Here is a 10,497-nt window from a genome sequence, read left to right as displayed (position 1 = left end):
GAATCTGCGTGTGAAACTGGTTTCTCGGGCGACACTTTTCGGCCACGGGTGGAATCGGTTGTTGGCGGAGAGCACGAAAACACCGGATCCGCCAACATTTCGGATATCGTGGCCCCCGTCAGCTGTTAACGCGACTACCAAATTTATAACCACGCCCGTGGTCGGGGATGTGCGCGCACGGTAGAGCGAACGATCCGAAGAACGAAAGAGAGGCGAAACATCGAACATACCCGGCGGGTCGCGACGAAAAAAAGGGACACGGTCGGCCGGATAATTGAAACAAACTTGCCAAATATTCCTGAATCATTCCGTATGTCCTTAGCAACATTTTTGCGTGTTCGTGACATCTTCTGCTGCTATCTTTCGCCTTGTTACGGTTACTACTCCCTACTATCCTTATCTGCTTCGGGTCGAAAGAATTTCGTAGCGAGGTGGAGGCCATTGAAATTACCCCGTGGAACGCTCATACCCCGGACGGTGAAATCGGTGTATCGTACAATAGGGCGAAAAAGAGAAAAGGAAAGTCAGAGGCGAGCGATGTACAAAAGGCAGGAGCGATAGGGCCGAAGCTTAAGATAGAATAAGGGATCGACGTTATTGTAATGCGAACAAAGTTGCCAAAGGCATTAACACCGGTGGTGGGTGAGGGTCGTTCGACACTCTCGGCGTAAAAGAAAGAACAAGAGACAAACGAGCAGTCGAACACATGCGGGAAACAGGGTGGATAAGGGAGAAGTGGAGGAAAGAAGGAGGTAAGAGCGTCTGGTGAAGAGAGGTAAAGAGCGGTAAAGAGAGGAGAAGAGAGGAGAGGAGAGGAGGGCACGAGCAAAACAGAACAGAACAGAAGGAAGGATCGCCGGATACATTCAGGCAGTCAGCCAGGAGAAACGAGAACGTAACAATTACTATCTGAGACCGATCGGTGCGGTAAGATTAACGATCTTACTCGCAGCGGCCACGTCGGAGCCCGTCTCAGCCGCGATTGCTCATGGGAAGAACGAGGGGCCAACGTTAAAGTCACCTCCTCCTTTGCTCAATGAGATATTGCCTGCCGCGGAGAGCGTAGCGCACCTTTTCGTGCCCGGTAAATCGCGCGCGCTTTCTTTCCTCTTTGTCGTTTTCGCCTTCCACGCTACGCGCGCCACCCAAACCCTTCCCCTCGCGCGTTACACCCTCCTTTCATGAAAGAAGAGAAATATCCCTGATACAGTCCGTGTATCTCGAGCTTCTCCTTGCTAACGCGGCCCCAACATTCGCGGTTTAAGGACAAGTTAATCGAACCGACCGACACGACGAGGTGTTCGTACCTATCTATCGTTCTTCGGATTCTTCTCAGGCTCGAAGAGTCTGGTTCGATAACGAACACCTTCGGCTCTCGATAACGCGTCGCTCGCAGAAAATCGTCAAAGCGACTCGTTCCTCGCGAAACATTGTTGCCACGGCGAGAAGCCGACACGAGCCACGGAAACGAATAGCATCGAAACTGTGAAACTGTTGCAAGACGGAAAGGTGGAGTGGGAAAAAGAGAGAGAGAGAGAGAGACAGGGTAGAAAGGGGAAAGAAGGGTGGCATGGCCCGGCAATAATACGCGAGAAATCGTGAATTAGTGAGCGTCTTTTTGAGCGAGCGGACAGAGGAAAGGAGTGCCCGATGATTTCTCGCCCAATTAGAGTCGACCGGGCTATAAACTTCTTCCCGGATAAGATAGGACCTCGGTTTTCTGTGTTCCGTCTGAGGTAGAAGAGGGGCCCGTAATGTCCCGCTTCAGCCCGGAAGCCTTCCAGGTCGCATATAGACCGGGAATCCGTGCTCTGGTAAGAAAAAGAGAGACGCGTTCGTTCGAACGAGAAAAAGAACGCCACGAGGGTGTCAGGGGGAAGAAGAGCGAGGGAGAAGAGTGTACCTGAGCATTGGAACGGAGCTAATTGGCTCGTCCAGTGACCATTGAAACCGCCGTCCCAGTATCGTCTTCGATCCACGGAGCACATATACGTGCCAACGTTTCAGGACGATCAATTAAACGGAAATGGCCGGGAGATATCCCACGAGAAACAGACGTTCTCGCACGTCTCGGGACCCGCCGGATTCGCCCCGAGACCGCGCCACTGCCTGCCGATCTTCCCAACCTAGGACGATGCTCTTCGTTTTGCATCTCCGGCCATTGAACTTTTCGACAGATTCTCCGAATCGAAAATTTCATTCTCCAAAATCGAATAGCGAAACTAGATACGTCTAGTTCGTAACGAAACTCGCGTCTCAAGAAAATATTCCATCGATCGGCGACCGTTCTTAGCGTGGTGTAACGAGTGCAATTATCCGTTCGTAAAGCGAGTAAATTCCCTAGGTACATTCTGTTCGCATTAGTGGCGACCGTAAGATTCTTATTTTACGTAATCAGTTGGTCCGCGAGGGAATATGCTCCCAGGACATAGCACACATTCTACCGAAGGTTTCTCCCTCTTTTTCTTTCGTTGGCCGGCCTCGCGTGCAACCTGCGTGTACGTGGCTCGATCGCGCAGACCTCTTTGCTCGTGTTTGCGTGTGCACGTAGGACCCGGCCAGCGAAGTAATGGCGCAGAAGCCAACTCCTACTACTCTTGCGGTCTGAAATGAGTCGACTAGGATGGTGTCGACGTGATGTACAGCGACAGGGTTGATAGCGTTACAAGAGCTACTAACCCTTCTCCCTTGTCCGCCCCTCTTTCTCCGCTTCCCCTGCCCTTCGCCTGTCGCCCTTTACTTCGCCACCTTTCCCTTCGTCGCAACCACCACTGCCACCATTGACGCCACCACCTCCTCCCTTCTCTTCCTTCTCTTCCTTCTTCTTCCTTCGCCTTTTTCTTCGCCATTTTCGCTTCTTTCTGCTTCTTCGCCTCGACGCGTTCGGACGCATCAGCGTGTAAAGCACGCTCTCGCGGTCAAACCGGAGTTTTTCTTTCTCTTCTTCTCCCTCTGTATACTTTGTCTCGTCCTCTCGATCTCTCCTCCGTTCGCGTCACCTTTCATCCTCTCCCTTTCTTTCCCTATTCGTCTCACAACTATCTTTCTCAATTCTTCGATCCGTCGTATTCTCCCTTACCATGATATCCTCTCTATCTCTCCGTCTTCGCCATCCTTTCGTCCGTCACACTTTCGCGTTCTCTTTTTCGCTCGATTCGCGCGCGCGTCCGTCTCACCGTCTCGCTGCATCTAGCGCCGCCGTGTCGTCGTTTACGTAGGTATACGGAGATTTGTATAGGAGCAGAGAGTCGCGCGCAGAAAGAGCGAGACTATCGGGGGCCACTAACTTATTATCGGGAACCGCCATTAGCATGTTTATAGAAGCGACCGGTCGACACGCATGAGGCTGTGTCGTGCCGTGCCGCTGCCCCGAGCCGATTCTTTTGTATTTGTGATCAATTAGACGCCGTCCCCGTGTCCCAAGCTACGGTACACCTTCTGGGGATACGCCTAGCCCTGGAATGTCTCTCGATCGTTTCTTCGCTTTCTCGTTCTTTTTTCTCGCCCAGTCTCGTAAGATCACCGCGATCGCTATCGAAACGATTTCAACGGCTAGCCCATACAAATGATTGCGTTATCGCGTGGAACGACCGAACCGGCTGCCTAGCCACGAAACATCACCACGAAGATATTCAGAGCCACGCGCGATTCAATGGGACAGCCTATTTCTGCGCGAAAGCTCGCGCACAATGGAATCGGTTGATTTCGCCCTCCAATCGATTCCGATCGATCGATACGTAACGTTCGATTATTTCGTCAAACCATTAAGGATCAAACAGTGAAATAATTCGTAAAAGTTGCATGAACGCGATATTATTGACAGACGTGGATAAAGTCACTTATTGTTTCATGAAAGCAAAAATCTGTATCGTAATAATAGACACTATACGGAAAACCACTACGTAAATTACAGATATAAGGAAAAGCTTCTATTTCTTTTCCTAATACAATATATAGTTTTCCTATACAAATATCCTAGTACGATACTATAAATATTACTTTCCATTTCTTCCAGCTTCATTAAATCCTAGATGAATGGAAAAAGAAACGACGACTTGAAACAATATCAGCTGTTTTCATACTAACAAAAAACTCCTTTAAGTCTCGTTTACTTCGCACCAGTTCTGCCATGCACTTTCTCATTGAAATACTACGGTCGATATGTATAATTGAAGAAATGCTCGTGTATGAATTTATTCGATAGATTCATTGAACATCTACCGACACTCTGGCTACCTTACGAGATCGATCGAACTGATAACGGTATAACAGGAGTGTATCGACGAATACACGCGAGAATCGCTGCTATGTGTCGCCTTACGCTTTCGAAGAAAACGAAGTCGATCGTAAGGATGATAGTGTCAAATACCTAATGGCCACGATAAACACCGGTAAATTGAACAAATTGCCGGCAGGATGTCCCGTTTAGCTGTCGAACAGTTTCACATACGAAAACATAATTCTTATCATAAATTTTTTGCCTTTTCGTATTAGCTATAATAGTGTCGAAGAAACAAGAATATTTCTACATGAAGGCGTACCTTGATATTAACGTGGATTTGTGTTGACGATATTAATGTAAATTTTAAATTGGTACGTAGACATCATGTACTTGCTATCCAAAGGGAATCGACCCTCGAGTTCCTAGAACGCGGTCGTTTCGAACCGAATCATTTGCATCATGACGGAACGATTTTCGCGATGAACCATGACTTTGGAGGCATCCAACGCCGTTCGCAACAAAAGAGGAAAAACGCATTGTGCCGAAGTTAATTGCCGCACCTTTTCACCTGGCCGCGACTCGCACAATGCCGATCCCGGCTCTGGAATGAATAAAAAATTAGCTCGGCCGTTTCGGAACACAAGCCCCCCGCTCGCTGCGTTTCCTTTTTTTTTCTTTTTTAGAGAGAATACGCGTGTTAAACATGTTACGAACAAATAACGCATATTAAGCTACCAAAACGAGGCTTAAAATGTTTTTATATAATTTATATTCCTTTTCCCTGTTAACTTCTCTTCTTTTTCTGACGTTATAGTTAGGTTTATCCATAGTCCGACGTTCTTCCGAGAATATTGGGATCAAGAGCAACAAATCGAATATTCCAAAATGTAGATATTATAGAGATTAACATAAAGATCATAAGATGAAAGATTACTACTGAAATTATAGTAATTTAAATGTATCTATACAGATGTATAGTGTAAAATATAGTTTTTGAATATAAGAAATGATCACAAACAAATATTTGAACTCCCCTTTGCTTATTGTAATTTAACTGTAAGAACACTTTTTGTTTGCTCTAGAGTTGCTTCACGCGGTGTTACATTTCACCCGATTATAGTAACATTTTCTCTCGTCTCAGTTTTACCGCTGATAATCTTAATGTTATTTGTGACAAACGATGATTTTAATAACGTCCAATAAATATATAATATCTGCAGCTATAAAGTATTCTTTCGTAGCTCTAATAATCTTTGCGAAACCATATTCAAAAGTGGAATTGTTACTTTCGACCCCGGTCTACCCTACTCAAACAACTGAAAGGCTCACGATGGAAAAGAAAGAAATCAGAAAGTTACGAGTTGGAGGATTCATAAACATTAGACTCGCCCCCAGGAGAGCGAGTCCGGTGAATCGATTCACGAGCGTGCTGGTAATTAGTTCGACAGCGTCGCTTCGATCCGAACGGATCCGAGCGAGCTCGTATGCATTATTCGGCGCACGGCTGATGCAAATCGCGGCGATCCCTCACACAGGGTGTCGCGATCGCGCCACGATGCGATCTATGGCACACCCTGTGCTGCTTGACTGATTGCTGTCATATGTACGCGCGCTCGATGGATTAGACCGCGATCGCGTTCGTGACACGAAATCGAAAACCTCTTCGGGCTCCATAGAAATTCATGCAGCGACGTGGAGAATATCATTCCACGATTTTCTCTTTTTTAATCTAATTTTTTCTGAATATAACTTTAAGAATATAGCAGAGTTTCGTTTATCTGAACTTCATTTATCGAGACGAGATTTTAATCAATGGCGCTTTTCCAATTAGGTCATATGAATTACCTTAAGCCTCTAGCGTTCTGTCATCGATTTTCGACCTATTCGTGTTTTTCTAGCATTAAGCAATATGTCGACTTTCAGTGTGAAAAATATTATACAGATGCTATTATTGCTACGTATCATTTCTTTTTGCTTCAATTCTATATCAAGTATTCTCTGAGAATAATGAAAAAGACCTTTAAGCGTAACAAATCGATAATTGAACTTTCAATCGAAGATAAATGAAATTCTATTCTATACAAGATTTTTAACCTATTTCTCGGTATTATCGAGATATAGTTTCTAACAAAGTGCTTTAAAGACTTTCCGTATGGAAGACCGAGTTACGTTTAACGATATCGCATTACAACCGACAGGACTACTTGGTACACTGGAACCGACATCGTCTCTTTTCAGATAGCTCGGCTAGATTCATCACGCAATCGTTGTCGAAGATCGCTATCGATAGAGGCAACGATCTCCAACTACCGTTAACCTCGAGCAATGGGCGCAGCGAGAGAGGCGCGAGAAACCAAGAGGTCCCGGTTACGGAGGATATTAAAGCTTTCGTGAAGCAAAGACGGAAGAAAGGCCCAATTATAGTGGGCTACGAAGTAAAGTGGCTATTAGGGATTGAGACGCGCGTCGAACTTACAAATTTGTCGAGTCATCTAAATTGGATCGAACCGATCTACCCGGCAGCAAAGATCCTTTCGTGATTATGAACGAAAATCGAACCTCCGAGTCGCTCTGTTCGATATCTGTTCGAATTCCTTTTCAACTAACACACAATTACGACTCGCGAATCGTTAAATTATCGACGAAATTTAATCTCAACTCCTACGGCACTAACGATACAATAAGATAAAGCAGAGTAGTAGTTATTTGAATCAAGCCAAACGAAATGATACAAAACAAGTTTGATTATTTTGCGCGAAATTCAAGATGGAATTTTAAGGTGTAAGAAACTTAAGTGACTTAACTGAATAATTTTATGAATTCGATGTAACCTCCGAATAGCTGAATTAATCGTCGGTATCTGTCTACCGAATTCAAACTTCGTAGAAACGATATTTGATATGATCGAAGGAACAACCTAATCACCGACCCTATCTCGTTAATTTGATCGTTAAAAGGAAAAACAGTGGCAAAGGAGGGTTGTTTTTATTTCAAAGAGGAGGGAAAAGCGTGACAAAGATCATCTCTCATTGATACTCGAAGCCAAGTCAAAGTCTTGGAACTTTTTGCTCGTAACGTTATACTGTCGGTAGTCGGCATTGCGACGTCGAAGGTGCCCCTGCATCGCGTTCTTCTCCATCGTCGATCTCTCTCCTCTCTCAAGGAGAGTTGTGTAGTCACCGTGGAGCCATTATCTCACCAGCAAGTGGGTTTATTAGGAACGCAGCGGGGGTGGCCTCCGGATAGCACCGACACCACCATTACCATCATCACCGGCACAACCACCAGCACCGCGAGAACCGGCATCAGCAACAGGAACAACAACAACCGGCACTACATCGTGAATCGGTCAGCCTCGTTACCGGTCTCCTGGTTGTTTTTTCTATCCAACCTCCCCTGTCGATGAGCCGGCCAACCCCTCGCCCCTGTACCGCGGCTGGTCCATTATTACGAACAATTATTAATGGCCGACGGGCTTTCGCCTCGCCTCGTCAGTCGAACGAAAACGATCGAGGGCCAGAAGTGAGAAGCTGTCGGCTGCTACCGGTCAGCTTAGACGCCTCGGTCAATTTGTTCGCCGGCCTACTCGCTGAGACGTGGCAGCCTTTAAAGTTTCGCGATTCACTGCCGGCTATTTCACCCGGGATCCTTCAACGTTCCGATGGACATCGATGGGACACTTAGATCCGAACCGAACCGAACTCGAACATCAAAGCCTCCCTTTCCCTCACGCGAACCAGATTCCAACACATCGGAAATTTATTCGATACACGTGTCGTCGCTTCGATGATTTTATTCTACCTAGGGTTTCTTTGAAAAACATTTTCGCGATAATACAATGGAACACACACGTAGAAATAGAAATATGTTTTCCGAATATTAGGATTATTTTCATATTTCGCTGATATAGCGACGATACTCGTATTTTCTTTCGATGCCAATGAAATTTCCATAAATCGATCAAATGCGATCTATACTTTGGATATTACAACAATACGAAACTCGAAGAAGGAATATTACATAAAGTACTCCATATTCCCTTAGAGCGAGTTAACGCACGATCGACACTCGATTTGTCCGATCTCGTGCACGATGCTCGATCCCGGACAGGATTCCGTTGTCGCCTTAGAAAGGCATGCTGAGCCACGGCGCATAGCAGACCGCCAAATGCATATACGATCGATCATGGCAAAAGAGGAAAGGAGTGTCCGGTGCTAGTTACATTCGTTCTCGTATTCTCGCCAATCTTAACCACCGCGTATTCCGAGTAAACTTGGCGAGATCGATCACGACGTACCCGATGGTAGGCCGATTCGTAAGAATAGTGTCGTCGTCGACGAGAGGCGCGCCCATAGTTAGGAGGCGTTGAAACGAAACGAAGCGAATCGAATCGAATGGAAGGCGGAGTGGATTATCGCGTGCGTTTTAAAACCAGCCCTTCCACTCGGAAACAATCGAACGGCGCAACAAAAATCTGTCAGTGGCTACCGGTAAGCCTGGTCTTTAAACTTTTGTGTTACGCCAGCTGGAATCTCGGACACGGAGTTATCGACAGACCGATACGTGTCGACACGCCGCTCCGGCCCGTGGCGAACGAGAAGAAACGGTAGCGGAGCACACACCTCTTTGGCCAAGAGAGGCCAGAACGAAGCAGGCCAAGCTCCGATCCGTGAACGGACAACGATAGTCATGGACGCATGGCTGTGTGCGAGGTGTCCGACTCTGTTTGCGATTGCTTGATCGTTATTAGCCGAGTAAAACATGGACGAGGAAAGACCGACCAAAGATGGGGACCACTGAGAGAATAAGAAAGCGGAGAAAGGTTGTAAAGGTTGCAAAGAGATGGGGAAGAAGAGGAGCAAAAATGAATAAAAAAGAATAGGGAAAACGGAGACGCGAGCGAGCAAGTTTGGGGGAAGTAAAGGGACAAGAGGGAGAAAGAGAAGGAGGTGGAGAACGAAAAGGAGCCGTGGAGAAGGAGAAGAAGGCATTGTTCGCTGGGTTGGACCCGGTGGAACCCTCCCGCTGCGCAAGTTATTTGCCACGATTCTCCTTCATGATTTTTACTCTAATTTGTAACGACAGGAACGGAGCACGCGAGCTGCATTCCTACTCTGTCGATCTTGCTCCTTCCTCCGACCAGCCCTCCTCTTCTTTCGCCTTTCTTCCGCGCTCTGTTGGCCGGATCGGGAGCATCGGTTCGAGAACAATCTCCTACCCACTACATATTCCGAGCGGCATCCATCGGCTGTGCCTGTTCGCGATGCGTCCATCGGGGGCCGAAAGAGCATGATGGAGGGAGAAAAAGAGACAGAAAGTAGAAGACAGAAGAGGAGAAGAGCGAAACGGGCCACAATGGACTCCCTATGATTTCGGTAGCGGTGTTTTTTGTCAGCGGCACACAAGAGCCTGCCATGGTTAGCCTTGATCGATGGCTGAACTTAGCTGAGTAAGCCTCCGTTTAATTAATTCTTTAATTACTTTTCCCGGAGCGAACGCGGCTACGGCCAGGGATCCGCGACCGATTTCCGATCTCTGATACGGATACCATCGTACGGTAGCGCACGCTGACTAGCTCGCTCTTTTAACACCATCCGTCTATGCGTGTCGGATCGACCACGATACCCCGTTCCTCTCGAACCATCCGTCCATCTCGTCATCGATTTCGCTAACCTTGCCCGAGCCTTACGAGCTAACGCTATCTAACCAATTACGAAGGTCGTATAATTTTCATGTACTTAAACGAAACAGGGGTGAAATTTGTTCGGACGAAATGAGGTACAATAAAACCTTGTCTATCCGTGTTTAATTTAGGTACCTATACGAACACAAATTAAACGCTTAGCCGCAAATGTACGAACTCGTAGCCAAATTTCTGTTATCCGAATTAAGATCGAACGTAACTTCAGTTATACGAACGCATATTCTTGTAATAAATTATTCTCTTATATAAATGCATAATCATTTGTTTACATTGCGAATAACTTCCATATATCAAAGAAGAAACAGTTGAACGTGGCACAGAAATAGCTGTTCGATTTCAATTTTCCGAACATCACCTGCTTCTAGTCGGACTAATCGGAAGACCTATTCGAGTAAACGAGGATCTACTCTGAAACGCGATTTATCATGATTTTCTCTTGTCATTTTCAATGAAATGTTTCATTGGGTAACTGAAAATGCATACGAGATCGATATAAGCCTAATCCATTACGATGAATATGAACCTGCGTTTCTCACACTCATCTTGTTTGCAGCTTTGCACAGTACGTTAT

This window comes from Bombus terrestris, chromosome 2, assembly GCF_910591885.1.
Source record: "Bombus terrestris chromosome 2, iyBomTerr1.2, whole genome shotgun sequence".
In the NCBI taxonomy this organism is placed as follows: domain Eukaryota; kingdom Metazoa; phylum Arthropoda; class Insecta; order Hymenoptera; family Apidae; genus Bombus; species Bombus terrestris.
The sequence above is the reverse complement of the archived record's forward strand: the minus strand, read 5'-3'. Positions refer to the sequence as shown.